Here is an 18,885-nt window from a genome sequence, read left to right as displayed (position 1 = left end):
ATTAGTTCTTTCTTTCTAGGGAACACTGACCAATATAATTAGGGACTTGTTCTTTATGTCATTTTATCTCCTAGAAGAGAATTTAAATACTAAGGGCAAGAGCATTGCAAAAGAGGCTGCAATGTTATCATAGTACTACAAAATAACTAGCTCAAACCATCCAGAGGATCTTTGCACATCATCTAGTTCCTGCTCCTGGAATTATACCTGAGACTCATAGAGTGCTTTCACCCAGAACCCAAAATTTATTTCTAGGAAATAGACACTGTTTGTCATCATTCCTGGTGTCCCATCTCATTCAAGCTAGGTTAGTTATATTTAGCAAACTTTAGGTTACAGCCAAGAACTTTTCCATGGCTATGTATATATTATCATATAAATCTTTTATTTTTTAACAAAATTTGTTTTCTATACATACTTCGTTAACTGATTAGAATCATGTCTTTTTCTTCATGTTCTTCATACTAAATATATGTTTTATAAAGAAATCAAGATATTTGCTGATTTTTAATGATGGTTATGGTTGCTGGTAGCCATTTTTATGATTTTATTATACAAATTTAGCAGTTACAAAGCAATCTCAGAAAAAGTTCTCAATTTTTTTTTTTTTTTTTTTTTTTTTTTTTTTGTTGTTGTTGTTGCAGATCTTAACTATCCGTTAAGAATTTCATAGAAGGATGATGTGGGCACCACATATTTAAATTCCTTGCACAATGTCTTACTAAACATAGGAGAAAAATACTCAGGATTTCAGGCTTCTCATACAATTCCTATTATAAGTAAGCTTATCCCACTTTAAGGTACTTGATAACTATTTGTGTGAAGTACTATCTGGATATTTAAGCTTTTCAGTGTTCTGAGGGTGTGACTAGTTAAAACATGGTGCTAAGGGGAGAAAATATCTGGGACCCCTCCATAGAGGATTCCAGAGTCCCAGACTATATTTTTATTTCTTTAATTCACCATTCATTTCTCATTTTTTCATTCTTTCATTAGGTCCCATCCACAAACATATATTGATTATCCATCATGTGGCAGTCACTGCATTTGCCAAAAAAGATAGATTGAAGGCATCTGAAGATACACAAGAAATGCTCTTGGTCCTTAAGGAACTTTGTCTCCAGAGTCATAAATTGTAATAATAACAATTGCCATGTACTTGTAACAAATACCTGTACTGTGTGTGTTGAGAATCTGAATAACCAGTTTAATAAAGTCAAATTGTTGTGGAAAACGCTAGGGAGATTCTGGAACCACTTTGAAAAAAACCAGAGAACCTTGGAAGGAAAGAAAAAACAACAACAAACTTCCAAATAGAAATATTAATATATAAGAATTTAATTCCTCTACTAAAAATAATGGCTACTCAAGACATTTACTAAATATTAATAGGAACAAGATGAGAGGCTTGCCAGGAGAATAGGGAGCAAAGGTGAATATTATACTAGGAGTCTTCTATAAAAGAACGGAAATCCTTGGTCTTGAAGGAGTTATTAACCATCCATGAATTTTTATTTTAATAAAAGTCAGGTAGAAAATACAGAAAATAGGCTTGACACAAATAATTTTACTATAAATCTGTTTGTTGTTAGTACACACAAGTGAATGAACATTAAATCTACGTTGACAGCTTTGACCAATAAGAATGTATAAATATTGAAAAGAAAGGGATTTGAAGAATGAAACATTGGGGAACACAAGAAAAAACCAGATTCCAGTTCAATTCCCACACTATAATTATCACTGCAGAGAAGCAAATGCTGAGAAACATTACTTTTAAAGCAGCAGGTTCACAGGGTTCAACCATTCAAACAAACTCCATTTTGCATAAAAAACAGAGAACAGACAATGACCTTCTGGAATCGTCTCATGCAAAGTTACCATCTGACCTCTCTGGTGCTATCTCTGTGTAACAATAAGAAGTGAGAAACAGGAAACATTCACACAGACATTGTGGGAAGGATGCTGAGTCAGTTAGAAGATTGTGACTCACTGGGAACTCAATTGGCTGACCGAGGATGGTATGCCAAAAGAAGTCTCACATGAGGGAGTGGAACCTGGCCTGGCTACCTGATGCATCTACGACGTACAATTCACTTTTTTGTTGTTGGAAGAAACTCATAAAACTCATTACAAGACTTAGGAATGGAGACCTACTTTTTAAAAAATTGTTTTAAACTTTTATTTTAACTAAAGGGGTACATGTACAGGTTTGTCACATAGATAAAATTATGTCTTGGGGGTTTATTGTACAGATTATTTCATCACCCAAGTATTGAGCCTAGTATTCATTCATATTTTTTACTTCTCTCCCTCCTCCCACCCTCCACCTTCCAATAGGCCCCAGTGTGTGTTGTTCTCCTCTATGTTTCCATATGTTCTCATCATTTAGCTATCACTTATAAGTGAGAACATGCAGTATTTGGTTTTCTGTTCCTGTGTTAGTTTGCAAGGGATAATGGCCTCCAGCTCCATCAGTGTCCCTGCAAAAGACATGATCTTGTTGTTTTTTATGGCTGCATAGTATTCCATGGTGCATATGTACCACATTTTTTTTTATCGAGTGTATTATTGTGTAGCTTAAATATTAAACAATATCATAGAATCAAGAGTTACTAAAAAACAACCACCTTTCAAAACAGAGATGGATAAATCAAAATTAAATGCAGATGCCTAAACAATATGAAAATATTCTAATTTTATAGTGATAAAATGGTAATTTGTAATAACACCCAGAGGCTATTCTTCAGCTCAACAAGCAAATTAGTGTAAGCATAACTTTATTATTAAGAATGGTCTGTTGCAGTGGAGATTTAGAAACATAGACACTCAAGGTTATCTTGCTGATTTTTGGATAATTCAATAACATGTATCTAAATAGAAATGTTTACTCACTTTATTTTAGTAGTTCTGCTCCTAAGAATTTATTTAACCCAAGAATATAGCCATTAGATGTGCTCAAATATTGATCTATTAGGATGTTCTTTGTACCATGCTTTATAACAGAAATAGTACAAAAAGAAAACAGAACAACTATCACTTAGTAAGAGGCTGATTTTGGATATATGTTCAATCTAGCCCACTGCCTCCACTTTAGTCCTAAGGGTCACCATCACTTCTCACCTAAACTACTGCAGTAGACCTTAACTGGTTTTCAGGCTTCCACATTCCTCATCCTCGAATACATTCTCCACACAACAGCAACAGGAATCTTAAACTATAAATCAAGACATATCGTTCTACTCCTTAAAACCTTCTGGGGCCTCCCATTGCCCTGAAAATAAAATCTACATTCAGACCATGAGCTCAAAGTCCCTTCAAGAAATGGCCCCAGCCACAATGTGTGTGTGTGGTTGTGTGTGTGTGTTTGTGCATCCTTTGTTTTTTAAAAAATTTATATTAGAGTATAATTTACACACAATGAAATGCACAGATATTGAGTGTATAATTTGAGGAGTCTTGACAAATTTATTCACCCATGTAACAAACACTCCTGTCATATAAAACAGTTCCAATACCCCCCAAAATACCCTATGTCCCTTCTTTGTTAACCCCTGCTCTAGTCTCTAATTATGGGACAACTGTTGTTATAATTTCTATCACCATAGAACAAATTTTGCTTGTTCTAAAATTTCATATAAATGAAAGCGTACCGTGTCTTCTCTTTTGTGCCTGGCTATTTTTACTCTGCATAATGATTTCAAGATTTCATCCATGTTACTGCCTGTATCAGGAATGTATTCCTTTTATTGCTAAGTAGTATTTCATTGCATATTGTAGGTGTTTATACTCTACAGACCTTTGACCTTCTTCTCAGTAGTCACCAAACTTGAGCCACACTGATCTTCGATTTGTTCCTTGAATAAGCTTCCTTTGAATCTTCAGGGTCTTTGCCTCTGATGTTACCTCTGCATGGAATGCTCTTGCCCCATCCTTTGCATAACTCGTTCCTTATCATTTTCGGTCTCAACTAACATGCATTCTCCACAGACAGACTTCTGATCAGGCTATATAAAACACTTCTGCATAATTTTTCTCTATTATTTCTTTCTGTTATAACATTGATCACAGTTTGCAATTGTTTTATTTATTTTTCTGTTATTCTATGTTTTCCCTCCTAGAATAAAGCTCTCTGAAGGTAGATAAAATCTCTCGCTTGTTCACTGTTTCATCCCTAGCACTTAGGAGAGTGCCTGGCACATGGAAGGTGTTCAATAAATTTTGGGTAGGACTAGCTTTATTTAAATAAATAATAATTATTTTAATTGAATTACTTCAATCACCATTAAAATAACCCTGAAGGAAAATATATTGTGGAACATTTAGGTGAAAAGACAGTTCAATAGATAGGTTACAATAGCAGTATGCATAGTATAAACTCATTTTTGTGAAAAGTAAAAATGATATGTGTTTATGTATAATGAAAATATTGTTGGGCAGCATAATTTTAATCTTCTATCTCACTATTTTAATATCTTCCAAAATTTGTATAATAAAAATTATTTTCAGAATTGAAATTAATCGTTTATTTCTAATCAGCTGCCTTAATCTGTAGTTTGGTGCCATGCCTGTTCCTTCCTTTGCCTGAAATGCATCAGGCAGGCGTGTGCTGTGTCTGAAAGAGAGGGGGTTCATTCTGAATATTTTGTAGGATGATAGTAAGAAGTGTAGAAGTCAGGGAGAGGCTCCAAGTAAAATCTTTACTTTTTTTTCTTTATTATTATACTTTAAGTTCTAGGGTACATGTTGCACAACGTGTAGGTTTGTTACATATGTATACATGTGCCATGTTGGTGTGCTGCACCCATTAACTGGTCATTTACATTAGGTATATCTCCTAATGCTATCCCTCCACCCTCCCCCGCCCCACAATAGGACCCAGTGTCTGATGATCCCCTTCCTGTGTCCAGGTGATCTCATTGTTCAATTCCCACCTATGAGTGAGAACATGCAGAATTTGGCTTTCTGTTCTTGCGATAGTTTGCTGAGAATGATGGTTTCCAGCTGCATCCATGTCCCTACAAAGGACACAAACTCATCCTTTTTTATGGCTGCAGAGTATTCCATGGTGTATATGTGCCACATTTTCTTAATCCAGTCTGTCACTGATGGACATTTGGGTTGATTCCAAGTCTTTGTTATTGTGAATAGTGCCGCAATGAACATAAGTGTGCATGTGTCTTTATAGCAGCATAAATTATAATCCTTTGGGTATATCCCCAGTAATAGGATGGCTGGGTCAAATGGTATTTCTAGTTCTAGATCCTTGAGGAATTGCCATACTGTTTTCCACAATGGCTGAACTAGTTTATAGTCCCACCAACAGTGTAAAAGTGTTTCTATTTCTCCACATCCTCTCCAGCACCTGTTGTTTCCTGATTTTTTTTAATGATTGCCATTCTAACTGGTGTGAGATGGTATCTCATTGTGGTTTTGATTTGCATTTCTCTGATGGCAAGTGATGATGAGCATTTTTTCATGGGTCTGTTGGCTGTATGAATGCCTTCTTTTGAGAAGTGTCTGTTCATATCCTTTGCCCACTTTTTGATGGGGTTGTTTTTTTCTTGTAAATTTGTTTGAGTTCTTTGTAGGTTCTGGATATTAGCCCTTTGTCAGATGAGTAGATTGCAAAAATTTTCTCCCATTCTGTAGGTTGCCTTTTCACTCTGATGGTAGTTTCTTTTGCTGTGCAGAAGCTCTTTAGTTTAATTAGATCCCATTTGTCAATTTTGGCTTTTGTTGCCCTTGCTTTTGGTGTTTTAGACATGAAGTCCTTGCCCATGCCTATGTCCTGAATGGTATTACCTAGGTTTTCTTCTAGGGTTTTTATGGTTTTAGGTCTAACATTTAAGTCTCTAATCGGTATTGAATTAATTTAGTAAGGAAAGGATCCAGTTTCAGCTTTCTACTTATGGCTAGCCAATTTTCCTATAAAATCTTTTCTTCTACCTAGTGAAGGAGTCACCAAACGTTTTCTGTAAAAGGCCAGAGGGTAGATATTTGAGGCTTTGTGGGACATTTGTTTACTGTGGCAGCTACTCAATTCTGCCTCAGTGTGAAAGCAGCTAGAGACAAAATGTAATCCAAATGAGCATGGCTGTGTTCCAATAACACTTGATTTACCAAAACGGGTGGCAAGTTAGATTTAGCCCCAAGACTTATGTTTTGCTGACACCTTGATCTAGCATAACATCTTGATATGGTTTGGCTCTGTGTTCCCACTCAAATCTCATCTCGAATTGTAATCCCCATGAGGGAGGTAGGTGAATGGATCATGGGGTTGTTTCCCCCATGCTGTTTTCATGATAGTGAGTGAGTTCTCATGAGATTTGATGGTTTTATAAGGTGCCTTTCCCCATTTTCTTTCTCTTCTCTCTCCTGCCACCTTGTGAAAAAGGTGCCTTGCTTTCCCTTCACCTTCCACCATGATTGTAAGTTTCCAGAGGCCTCCCCAGCTATGTGGAACTGTGAGTCAATTAAACCTCTATCCTTTATAAATTACACAGTCTCAGGGAAGTTCTTTATAGCAGTGTGAAAATAGACTAATACACATCTCAAACTTTATTTGCTTATCTTTCTTAACTACCTAGTGAAATCAAATTATCAGAGTTCACAATTCCTGGCTTCACTACTTGCAGGCAGATGAGTCAATGAGCATATTGCTTAACATCTGTAGGTTTGGTTTTCATGCCTGTAAAACAAAGCTAACACTAGTACTTACCACATAGAGTCTTTTTGATGATTAGATAAAATAATCCATGTAAAACACTCAGCCCAGGGTATAGCATGTAGTAAAGGCTTGTCCTAGTTACTCTGTTTGTCCTAGGTACATTCTCTGCCTTGCTCTGCCCTGTGCTCAGAAAACTGACCCCTATACATACATAACCTGGGCCACCTGTCTGATTGGCCTGCACTTGAGTTCACTCACTAAGAGGCACTGGCTATTGACTGCAGGTGGGAGAAAACAGAGAGCTTTACTGAGGTATTTCTTCCTCCTCTTTCATTATTTCAGCACTGCTTTTCTGACCACAACTGGGTCTCTTCCTAGCTAAGGCTCCGTAGCTAAGGCTCTCCCCTACTCCATGGCTTCAGCCCTCCCTCAGTGAGCTCTGGGAGCACTATTTTCCTCCCTTGGACTTTTAGACTTCCTGCTTTTGCTAGTCTGTGGATATCTTCATATCCTTTGCTTATTCCCTAACCCTACCTACACCTAGATAAAAAGTGTCTTCATTTGAACCTTCTGGTGAATTCTGTTCTCAGCTGACATCCTAACTGAAACATTACTCTTTCATGTTAGAAACAACAAGGATAATGGTAACTATGAAAACTACTGTTATTGTTGTAATCATCAATTATTTCAAAACATTTTTCAGGTGTAAGTCTCTGAACTAATTCTTGATATACCATCCATTGTTCTTCTAGATCTTTCCAATATAATTGTTATCAGCTAATACTATGACATTTGATATTGATTACTGGTGCTGAGAGAGACCCTGAGAGGTCAACTAACATATTTTCTTGCTTTAAGGTATGAGACATTTTTCAAAGTCAGACAGGAATCTACAGTGCTGTACCCTTTTATCTCCTTCATGTAGGGAGAATTAAGATATGGTAACATAACCCGAAGTATAGATTTTCCAACAGTATGAAAATCACTCGGCACGTAGAGTGATGTTTCCATTCTTACGCCACTCTTTTTGCAAGTGATAGACAGGAATAGGGCGATGGACAAGGAAAGGGTAACAAAAGCACCATAACTCAAGGTTTTCTGGAGCCAGACATGTCTGGTTATGTATTAGGGCAGCAGTCATAGGTCTGTGGCAAAGAAACAAAGGCAACCTACCTGTGGACTGGGCCCTGGGACAGAGGCTCTGAGTCAGGATTGCCCAAAGGCTCTTTCCTGCTACCTGCCTGAAGCTGAAACCTTCCAACTACCATCCTTGGGAGCTATTAATATTTCATTTCTCCAGCAGGGCCTGTCGTGGGGTGGGGGGAGGTGAGAGGGATAGCATTAGGGGATATACCTAATGTAAATGATGAGTTAATGGGTACAGCACACCAACATGGCACATGTATACATATGTAACAAACCTGCACATTGTGCACATGTACCCTCAAACTTAAAGTATAATACAAAAAAAAGTTAAAAAAAATTTGACTTCTCATAATTAGCTCCAAATAGTTTGAATTGGGTGTAATAGTACTGTACTACTTTCACTTTTCAAAGTAAGCCTAAGAGAAACTGTATTTTCAACAATGTCTATTTAAATCAGGAAGTACAAGGCTGATCTGAATTTGACTTTCACTTCAAGTAACAATGTTAAATGTGTCTGCAAACTGGCCAACAGGTCTCAAGGAAACTGTTGTATTTTATCGTTTATAAAATGAAATTTTAAGTCATCATTTTTGGCTTATATGTATAATATATATTATACCAATATACTTATTTTGCCAACTGTGTTTTCTTGGGAAGAATTGCTCCTTACTCTGAGATACTTTCTACTTTTTTTTTGATGTTAAAATAATCTTTCTTTTATGAAATTGTAACAGTGAAGACAATAACAAGCCATAGTAATTGAATGAGTAGCATGTGCCAGGCACTGTGCTTAGTGCTTTTCTACATTTAGCAAGTAATTTATCTGTAATTCTCACAAGAAGCCTTGGAGGGGAGTAGGACTGTTATCCTCATTTAAAAGAGACTAAAGGTGAGGGACAGAGTGGTTAAGAATCTTTTTTCAAGGTCTCATAACTATTACGTGGCAGTGTTGGAAGATAAACCTAGATAGTTTGACTCCAAAGGCTAAACTTTATTGTTTTCTGGTAGTGTTGGTTGGTGCAAAAGTAATTGTGGTTTTTGCCATCACTTTGAATGGCAAAAATCAAAATTACTTAAAAAAATTTTTTTTAATTTTTTTTGTTTTATTATACTTTAAGTTTTGGGACACATGTGCAGAACGCGCAGGTTTGTTACATAGGTATACACACGCCATGATGGTTTGCTGCACCCATTAACCTGTCATCTACATTAGGTATTTCTCCTAATGCTATCCCTCCCCTTGCTCCCCACCCCTGACAAGCCCCAGTATGTCATGTTCCCCTCCCTGTACCTATATGTTCTCATTGTTCAACTCCCACGTATGAGTGAGAACACGTGGTGTTTGGTTTTCTCTTCCTGTGTTAGTTTTCTGACAATGATGGTTTCCACCTTCATCCATGTCCCTGCAAAGGACATGAACTTATTCTTTTTTATGGCTGCATACTATTCCATGGTGCATATGTGCCACATTTTCTTTATCCAGTCTATCATTGATGGGCATTTCGGTTGGTTCCAAGTCTTTGCTATTGTAAATAGTGCCGCAATAAACATATGTGTGCATGTGTCTTTATAGTAGAAAAATTTATAGTCCTTTGGGTATATACCCAGTAACGGGATTGCTGGGTCAAATGGTAATTCTAGTTCTACATCCTTGAAGAATCACCACACTGTCCTCTACAATGGTTGAACTAATTAACATTCCCACCAACAGTGTAAAAAGTGTTCCTATTTCTCCACATCCTCTCCAGTATCTGTTGTTTCCTGACTTTTTAAAGATTGCCATTTTAACTGGCATGAGATTGTATCTCATTGTGGTTTTCATTTGCATTTCTCTAATGACCAGTGATGATGAGCTTTTTTTCATATGTTTGTTGGCTGTATAAATGTCTTCTTTTGAAAAGTGTCTGTTCATAACTTTCACCCACCTTTTGATGGGATTGTTTGTCCTTTTTTGGTAAATTTGTTTAAGCTCCTTGTAGATTCTGGATATTAGAGCTTTGTCAGATGGATAAATTGCAAAAATTTTCTCCCATTCTGTAGGTTGTCTGTTTACTTTGATGGTAGTTTCTTTTGCTATGCAGAAGCTCTTTAGTTTAATTAGATTCCATTTGTCAATTTTGACTTTTATTGCAATTGCTTTTGGTGTTTTAGTTATGAAGTCTTTGCCCATTCCTATGTCCTGAATTTTATTGCCTAGGTTTTCTTCTAGTGTTTTTATGGTTCTAGGTCTTACGTTTAAATCTTTCATCCATCTTGAGTTGATTTTTGTATAAGGCGTAAGGAAGGGGTCCAGTTTCAGTTGTCTGCATAAGGCTAGCCAGTTTTCCCAACACCATTTATTAAATAGGAAATCCTTTCCCCATTGCTTCTCTTTGTCAGATTTGTCAAAGATCAGATGGTTGTAGATGTGTGGTGTTATTTCTGAGGTCTCTGTTCTGTTCCATTGTTCATATATCTGTTTTGGTACCAGTACCATGCTGTTTTGGTTACCGTAGCCTTGTAGTATAGTTTTAAGTCAGGCAGTGTGATGCCTCCAGCTTTGTTCTTTTTGCTTAGAATTGTCTTGGTTATGTGGGCTCTTTTTTGGTTTCATATGAAATTTGAAGTAGTTTTTTCTAATTCTGCGAAGAAAGTCAATGGTAGCTTGATGAGAATAGCATTGAATCTATAAATTACTTCGAGTAGTATGGCCATTTTCACGATATTGATTCTTCCTATCCATGAGCATGGAATATTCTTCCATTTGTTTGTGTCCTCTCTTGTTTTCATTGAGCAGTGGTTTGTAGTTCTCCTCGAAGAGGTCCTTCACATCCCTTGTAAGTTGTATTCTTAGATGTTTTATTCTCTTTGAAGCAATCGTGAATGGGAGTTCACTGATAATTTGGCTCTCTGTTTGTCTATTATTGGTATATAAGAATGCTTGTGATTTTTGCACATTGATTTTGTATTCTGAGATTTTACTGAAGTTGCTTATCAGCTTAAGGATTTTTTGGGCTGAGATGATGGGGTTTTCTAAATATACAATCATGTCATCTACAAACAGAGGTAATTTGACTTCCTCTCTTCCTATTTGAATATGCTTTATTTCTTTTTCTTGCCTAATTGCCCTGGCCAGAACTTCCAATACTATGTTGAACAGGAGTAGTGAGAGAGGGCATTATTGTCTTGTGCCCTGTTTTCAAAGGAAATGATTCTAGCTTTTGTCCTTTCTGTATAATATTGGCTGTGGGTTTGTCATAAATAGCTCTTATTATTTTGAGATACATTCCATCAATACCTAGTTTATTGAGTATTTTTAGCATGAAGGGTGTTTAATTTTATCGAAGGCCTTTTCTGCATCTATTGAGATGATCATGTGTTTTTTGCCATTGGTTCTGTTTATGTGATGCATTACGTTTATTGATTTGTGTATGTTAAACCAGCCTTGCATCCCAGGGATGAAGCCGATCTGATCACAGTGGCACAGTGGATTAGCTTTTTTTTTTTTTTTTTTTTTTTGGAGACAGAGTCTTGTTCTGTTCTGTTGGCCAGGCTAAAGTGCAGTGCAGTGGCATGATCTCTGCTCACTGCAAGCTCTGCCTCCCGGGTTCACACCATTCTCCTGCCCCAGCCTCCCAAGTAGCTGGAACTACAGGTGCCTGCCACCATGCCTGGCTAATTTTTTATTTTATTTTTTTATTTTCAGTAGAGACAGGGTTTCACCATATTAGCCAGGATGGTCTCGATCTCCTGACCTCGTGATCCGCCTGCCTCTTCCCCCCAAAGTGCTGGGATTACAAGCATGAGCCACTGCACCCAGCTGGATTAGCTTTTCAATGTGCTGCTCGATTTGGTTTGCCAATATTTTATTGAGGATTTTCGCATCAATGTTCATCAGGGATATTGGCCTGAAATTTTCTTTTCTTTTTTTTTTTTTTTTTTTTTTTTTAACTCTGCCAGATTTTGGTATCAAGATGATGCTGGCCTCATAAAATAAGTTAGGGAGCAGTCCCTCTTTTTCCATTGTTTGGAGTAGTTTTAGAAGGAATAGTACCAGCTCCTCTTTATACCTCTGTTGGAATTCGGCTGTGTATCCATCTGGTCCTGGGCTTTTTTTGGTCGGTAGGCTATTAATTACTGCCTCAATTTCAGAACTTGTTATTGGTCTATTTAGGGATTCGACTTCTTCCTAGTTTAGTCTTGGGAGGGTGTATGTGTCCAGGAATTTATCAATTTCTTCTAGATTTTCCAGTTTACTGGCGTAGAGTTGTTTATAGTATTCTCTGATGGTAGTTTGTATTTCTGTGGGATCAGTGGTGATATCCCCTTTGTCATTTTTTGTGGTGTCTATTTGATTCTTCTCTCTTTTCTTCTTTATTAGCCTGGCTAGCGTTCTATTTTGATAATCTTCTCAGAAAAAAAACAAAAAACAAAAAACAAAAACAAAAACAAAAACAAAAACAACAGCTCCTGGATTCATTGGTGTTTTGAAGGGTTTTTCTTATTTCTATATCCTTTAGTTCAACTTTGATCTTAGTTATTTCTAGTCTTCAGCTAGCTTTTGAATTTGTTTGCTCTTGCTTCTCTAGCTCTTTTAATTGTGGTGTTAGGGTGTCAATTTTAGATCTTTCTCACTTTCTCCTGTGGGCATTTAGAGCCGTAAATTTCCGTCTAAACACTGCTTTAGCTGTGTCCAAGAGATTCTGGTACATTGTGTCTTGGTTCTCATTGGTTTCAAAGAACTTTCTTATTTTTGCCTTGATTTTGTTATTTACCCAGTAGTCATTCAAGAGCAGGTTGTTCAGTTCTCATGTAGTTGTGTGGATTTTTTGTGAGTTTCTTAATCCTGAGTTCTAATTTGATTACACTGTGGTCAAAGATACTGTTTGTTATGATTTCCACTTCTTTATATTTGCTGAGGAGTGTTTTACTTCCATTTATGTGGTCAATTTTAGAATAAGTGCTATGTGGTGCTGAGAAGCATGTATATTCTGTTGATTTGGGGTGGAGAGTTCTGTAGATGTCTATTAGGTCCACTTGGTCCAGAGCTGAGTCAAGTCCTGAATATCCTCGTTAATTTTCTGTCTCGTTGATCTGTCTAATATTGACAGTGGGGTGGTAAAGTCTCCTACTATTATTCTGTGGGAGTCTAAATCTCTTTGTAGGTCTCTAAGAACCTGCTTTATGAATCTGGGTGCTACTGTATTGGGTGCATATATATTTAGGATGGTTAGCTCTTCTTGTTGCATTGATCCCTTTACCATTGTGTAATGCCCTTCTTTGTCTCTTTTGATCTTCATTGGTTTAAAATCTGTTTTATCAGAGACTAGGATTGCAACTCCTGTTTTTTGTTTTGTTTTGTTTTGCTTTCCATTTTCTTGGTAGGTCTTCCTTTATCCCTTTATTTTGAGCCTATGTGTGTCTTTGCATGTGAGATGGTTCTCCTGAATACAGCATACAGATGGGTCTTGACTCTTTATCCAATTTGCCAGTCTGTGTCTTTCAACTGGGGCATTTAACCCATTTACATTTAAGGTTAATATTGTTATGTGTGAATTTGATCCTGTTATTATGATACTAGCTGGTTATTTTGCCCATTAGTTAATGCAGTTTCTTCATAGCGTCAATGGTGTTTACATTTTGGTATGTTTTTGCCCTGGCTGTTGCTGGTTTTTCCTTTTCATATTTAGTGCTTCCTTCATGAGCTCTTGTACTTCAGGCCTGGTGATGACAAAATTCCTCAGTATTTGCTTGTCTGTAAAGGAATTTATTTCTCCTTCACTTATGAAGCTTAGTTTAGCTGAATATGAAATTCTGGGTTGAAAATTCTTTTCTTTAAGAATGCTGAATATTGGCCCCCACTCTCTTCTGGATTGTAGGGTTTCTGCAGAGAGATCCACTGTTAGTTTGATGGCTTCTCTTTGTGGGCAACCCATCCTTTCTCTCTGGCTGCCCTTAATAATTTTTCCTTCATTTCAACCTTAGTGAATCTGACGATTATGTGTCTTGGGGTTGCTCTTCTCGAGGAGTACCTTCGTGGTGTTCTCTGTATTTCCTGAATTTGAATGTTCGCCTTTCTTGCTAGTTGGGGCAGTTCTCCTGGATCATATCCTGAAGTGTGTTTTCCAACTTGGTTCTATTCTTCCTCTCACTTTCTGGCACACCAGAAATCATTGTAGGTTTGGTCTTTTCACATAGTCCCATATTTCTTGGAGGCTTTGTTTATTCCTCTTCATTCTTTTTTTCTCTAATCTTGTCTTCACACTTCAATTCATTAAATTGATTTTCAATCTCTGATATCCTTTCTTCTGCTTCATTGATTCAGTTACTCATACTTGTGTATGCTTCATGAATTTCTCATGCTGTGAAAAACTGCAATTACTTTTGGCCCAACCAAATAGCTTGTACTTGCTTCTTGTTAATGGTCTTTTTTGGAAAAATTGTATTTTAAATCCCAAATTCTGGGAACCACTAGACTCTTCTCTCTGTTATATCAGCTAATATGTTGCACATAGGCCTTGGAGGAGCAGACAGAGTGGGCAGGCTTGGAAAGCATTATCCAGACCATTGCATCTCCTATGTGGTCAGCAAGGAGAGGGATTGCAAAGGCAAGTGAGGCTTTGATATTGCCACAGATATTTCTGCAAAGTCACTGGCTACAGGAACAAAAAGGTCAGAGAGAGGTGTTTGGCTTTCATGACACCATGGTGGGGTGTTATCACCTCAATAATATTGCCAGCCCCATCACAAAGAGCACCACCTTCAACATAAGAAAGCAAACCTCCCGGAGGCAGCACATGCTGAGAAAATATGGCTGCAGTCCAGGAGGCTGTTTCCAGAAACCACACCCAGATGAGAGCCCTCACCCCAGCTGGGAAGTCTGGTTATTGTTTGGATCAGCTCATAAAGTCCCTGTGGGACTCCTTTGCTCTGTCTGATGGTAACAATAGAACACAGCTCTGGAAAGTTGGATCTCTTGTGCTGTTACATCCCTTGCTTAACATCATGGCAATGTATCCTTGTCAGGCATGATGGTGTGAATATGAAAGGTTAAGTTCACTGAATTAATCTGTATATGCTCCAGAAGTTTACCTTAATAAAGTAAAGGTATTCTAGGTCAAGCTGTTACTAGAATTGAGGCTTGAAAGAAATTTGGAAGCTGTATCCTATAAATATGGAGAAGTATATCTACACTAAACCCCAAGTAAACTAAAAACCAAGCACAGTATTAGTTTCCAGTAACATAAAAACGTGACAGTGTTTATAGTATCAGAAAATCCTAGTATTCAGTCATCATTCATATGTGTCAAGAAAAGGGCAAATGCCTACATCACATTACATATTTGTGAAGACAGTTCTTTGGTTTCTAGCTCTGTGCTCTCACTGGGGATCTGTGTCATTTTATTCAAATCTAACCATGCTGTTTTTATTATTATACTAATAATGCATTGCTCAAAGCTGTCTTTAGTGTATGCTTTTATTCCACATTGATGATGCATTACTTGAAGTTGTTCTTTTAATGTCTTTATTTTGAATAACAGCTACCATTGACTAAGCTCCTACCTATGTGGCAGCCACCAGTCCAAGGAATTTACACATTTTATCACATTTATTTATTATCACAACTCCTTGAGGCAGGTACAGTATTCCCATTTTATAGATAAATAAATGAAATTGAGATGGCGTAATTTTCCCAAGGTGAGAGGTCAGGAGCAGAGTTTGGATTCAAACAAAGCAGATCTTTCTGACTCTAAGGTCCACTCTCTTTCCACTACACCAGGGCTCTGTCTTTTCCAGTGATTATTCTCCAAGTATGTGCAATTATTGGACTTCTGCTTGCCACACAGCAGCTCCTGAGTCTTGCTACCTCCCTGCCCCACAAGTCCTGTTCAGTATGGGGCTGGGCCATGCGATCATACCTCAATTCCTGCTGCCCAACAGATATTAGTAAAGATTCTAGATTCAAGATCTTAGATATTTAGTTCTGCCAGTTAGTGATAAGTGGGTGCTGCCAAAGCTTACTCTTAAAATTGCTTAAATAAACAGCTTTCTCATTTTATAATCATAGAGAAAGTTGGTAGAACTTTACTTTGAGAACACCTTTGTTGTATAGAAAGTGTCTTGATTTTGGTGCTTCAGTTTTCTGCCAGCTCATTATTGGGCGGCCTGCTCTTAGGGTAGCAGAGTTCAGCTTTCAGATCCATATAATGAAAGGGAAATTTGGATATGTGGTGGGTTTCACTGAGTTGGATTAATGTTGGTTTTCTTCTACAGTAGAAAGTGATTTTCCTGAAATGGTCCATGTTTTTGTTGTTAGAGCAGACAATGTATATAATAGTCTTGAGATTTTTTTTGATGATGCCTATATTATGCTTAAATGGAAGATTTTACAATATGGCTGGAAATATAACCTAAAAGCAGATTTCATATAAATTTTTGAAATTTATTTCAACAAATATTTACTGAACAGGTATTATGTGTCAGACCTGCTCTAAGCACTAGAGATAAAGCAATGGAAAAAGCTGATAAATAAGTTTCTGCATTTATGGAGCTCATGTCCTGCTGTGGGGAGATAGCCAATAAACAAATAAGTAAAACATATAATATGCCAGATGCTTTAAGTACTATGGAGAAAAGAAAAGCAGGAAATGACAGTGAAGAGTGGTAGAGTAGGAGGAGTGTTGCAATTTTTTATTGCGAATAAAAAGGGAAGGCCTCATCAAGAGAATGACATTTGAGCAAAGATATGCAAGAGCTGAGGGAGTGAGCTGCATGGATACTGGAGGGAAGAGTATTCCAGACAGAGGAAACCAAGGCCCATAGAGCATGCCTGGCATGTTGGAGAGTTGAAAAGGTGGCCAGTATCAATAAAGTGAGCCATGAGAAAGCAGTAGGAGGCCAGAATAGTGAGGCAGTGTGTGCATGTGGCCACGTGAGCTATGGTGTAACTGTGGATATTGCTCTGCGTTGGGGAAGACCCCAGAGGGTTTTAAATAGAAAAAGACTTACATATTAACAGGATCCTCTGACTGTTGTGTTGAGAATAGATATTGTTGAAAATAGAGAGTAGTACCAGTATATTAGTTCTCTACACTGTGTAACAAATTATCAGCAACTTAGCAGCTTAAAATAACATCCATCTATTCTCTCACAGTTTCTGTGACTCAGGAGTCGAGGTACAGCTTAACTGGGTCCTCTCAAGGCTGCAGTCAAGATGTCAGCCAGGATGGGGTCTCATCTGGAGGCTTGGTTAGGGAAGGAGCTGCTTTCAGGCTCTCTCAGGTTGTTGGCAAAGTTCATATTCTTGCAGCTGTGTGATTCAAGGTAGCTGTCTTCTTGAAAGCCAGCAATCAGAGAAAGAGAGAAACACACACACGTGCACATGTATGCCCACACACACACACAGAGATTTCAGAGCAGGTCTGCTAGCAACACAGTCTTACATAATAAAATAAAATCATGGCAATAATATCCCATCACCTTGGCCATAATGCATTGGTTAGAAGCAAGCCACAGACCCCATCTGTACTCAAGGGGAGGAGATGCCACAAAAGTGTGAATACCAAGAGATGAGGGGTCATGGAGTTCATCTTGAAGTCTATTGGCCACAATTAAGATAAACAAATAAGGAGGCTCTAATATAAAAATTACAGTGAAAGAATAAAATAGAATCCATTATATAATCTTTATGTCCTTGGTGCTGATAATGGATTGAACTGGATATGACTAATTTGGATGTCATAAGCCAGAGACCTTCACCAACTTCTCTGAGCATCTTTCAGCCTCTCTCAGTCATCCTTGCCTTCCCTAATTCCTCATCATCAGGTCCATAATGTCCTTCCCTGAGTGCTAGTGCCCGTCAAAGTTCTCTAGTCCATCTTCTCTGAGACAAAACCTGCATTGCTCCAATCCCCATTCCCTGACCAGGACTGCTCCCAGCAGCCACATGGGGCTCCTGTTATGTGTTCCTATGAAGTAAAGGGCAGAGCCCAAGGCTGGGCTCCAGGACTGTTTGCTAAGTCTGACAGTGAGTCTGCTCTCCTCATGATGACTCTCTCTGTTTGGCCTTGAATTAGAGTTCACCCATCTTCAGAGCCCCCTTCTCCTGATAGTTCCTGAATGCCTGGTCAGAGTAGTGGTCTCAGTGCTTTCCTCTTGTTGCTGGCATCTTCCTTGATCTCTTCTGGTAAGTTCCTGTTCTGGTTGCCTATACTGTATTCTTGGCCTTCTCAAGACTAAAGTCATACCCCCACCTCTCTTTACATTCTGGTGTCCTTCACTAAATCCCATTTGGTTATTCCTGCTTGAACTACTGAGGATTGACAACATCATATTTTTCCCAATGCTTGCCACTGTGGCCTTACATCACCTCTCAGACTAGCTCCTCCAGCCAGCCCAGGATTCTTCTCAAGTGTTTTTACATTAAGAGTAAATTTTTTTTCGTTGTTGATAAACAGTATGATACCACACAGCTAAGGTTGCCCCATAATGCCCAGGGTCCAGACTCAAGGTTTAATGAGATACTTTCACAATCTATAAATGAAATAAAGAGTCCTTTCTTGACCAGGTGTGGTGGCTCATCCCTGTAAGCTCAGCACTTTGGGAGGCTGAGGCGAGTGGATCACCTGAGGTCAGGAGTTCGAGACCAGGCTGGCCAACATGGCGAAACCCTGTCTATATTAAAACTACAAAATAAAATTAGCTGGGTGTGGTGGCACACACCTGTAATCCCAGCTACTTGGGAGGCTGAAGCAGGAGAATTGCTTGAATCCGGGAAGCAGAGGTTGCAGTGAGCTGAGATTGCACCATTGCACTCCAGCCTGGGCGACTAAGCGAGACTGTTTCAAGGAAAAACAAACAAAAAAAGAATCCTTTATTGTTTCCCCCTTGTGTGTCTTCTGAATTTGCCTTTATGTAAAACCACATCACTCTTCCACATTTTGGCCTAAAGTTCCACTGTAAATCTGGGACTGCAGATTTAATCAGTCACTCATTAGCACCACACAAAAGCACTGGGTTCAATACTGTTGGTAGAGGTATAAAGTAACCAGAATATATCTGTTCCTGCCTCAATCAGGGCTAGAGTTTTT

At 38.1% G+C, this 18,885-nt stretch overlaps 1 long non-coding RNA gene across 2 annotated transcripts in view; it reads left to right on the top strand.

The window, feature by feature from the left end:
- Positions 1-18,885, top strand: part of LOC139363160 (uncharacterized) — a 176,072-nt gene that overhangs the window by 51,105 nt on the left and 106,082 nt on the right. Inside the window, exon 3 of one of the 2 annotated variants that reach the window (XR_011623092.1) lies at positions 997-1,226. The exons of the other annotated variant lie outside the window; for it this stretch is intronic. This is a non-coding gene — a long non-coding RNA (uncharacterized lncRNA). Of the gene's footprint in view, positions 1-996; positions 1,227-18,885 lie in introns of those variants that run through there. 2 annotated transcript variants of the gene reach the window in all.

This window comes from Macaca nemestrina, chromosome 5 (genome assembly GCF_043159975.1).
Source record: "Macaca nemestrina isolate mMacNem1 chromosome 5, mMacNem.hap1, whole genome shotgun sequence".
NCBI lineage: Eukaryota > Metazoa > Chordata > Mammalia > Primates > Cercopithecidae > Macaca > Macaca nemestrina.
The sequence above is the reverse complement of the archived record's forward strand: the minus strand, read 5'-3'. Positions and strand labels throughout refer to the sequence as shown.